The sequence below is a fragment of the Nuphar pumila genome, chromosome 1 (assembly GCF_984573655.1).
Source record: "Nuphar pumila chromosome 1, dmNupPumi1.hap1.1, whole genome shotgun sequence".
NCBI lineage: Eukaryota > Viridiplantae > Streptophyta > Magnoliopsida > Nymphaeales > Nymphaeaceae > Nuphar > Nuphar pumila.
The window spans coordinates 6,690,243-6,691,281 of NC_143249.1; positions in this window are offsets into that span (position 1 = coordinate 6,690,243).

Sequence of the window (1,039 nt, forward strand, 5' to 3'; positions counted from 1 at the left end):
GATAAAATGAAGGGGGAGCCCTCAAGCCATTTATAGGCCCGCTAGAGAGAGCCGGTGGGACCCGCAGGAGGCGGGGTAGGGCAGACGCCATCCAAAGGGATTCCGCCACGAGTGCTTTACTGATAGTTAAATGGACTTTGCACGACTTGGTGGAAGACTCGAGCCTAGTCCTGGATCCGGTTATGATCATGTTCCTACGGTAATGAATCTTATAAAAATGGGTAAATCTATGTATTTTCATATAGAGAAGATTAAAGGGTTGGGCTTATATATATATATATATATATATATATATATATATATATATATATATATACACGAAGATGGGTTCGTGCTAAACCTATTTGGTACTATACAGCGTGCTAAATGGGTTTTTCAGCTTTTTCGGTGCTTTTTATGCCGTTCGGTCCTATAAATATGTTGGGCATGGTCGATTTACTAAAAATTTATGCTTGGATCATGTGTTTTCTATGAAAAAAATGATGTTTGGAGCCTCTAAAATTTACAAAGATTTTGGACCGTTGATTTTTTGAACTTTATAAAAACTCACTCATGTGTTTGGAATCAATAGCTTCAAGAGCTGATCCTTATGAAATCAAGTATATAAATCACATCTGTACGGTTAGAATTTAAAAATAAAATGAAAAAAGCCTGAAAAATCCATTTAGCACCAAATGAGTTTAGCATCTACCCATTAATATATATATATATATCCAAACATTGTTGTGCATCTTAATTATGACGGCATTGATCCAACTAGACCGACCATGATCGTTCCAAATCTAACAAAATTTCAGTTATACAATGCAGAAATCTCACAATTTAGGTGGGATTTGCAGCTCTATTTTCTTTACATGTACCAAAAGACGGAACATGAAAAATGTGACCATTGTTGACTTGGATGCATTGGGAATTTATTCAAGCTAAACCCAAAGTTCGACCAAGAAAAACTTTTGTTCTTTTGATTGCACCCAAAGATATGCAGACGCTTGAATAAGGTAGGATATATCTGACCTCCAATCAAACGGTCAAAACAACA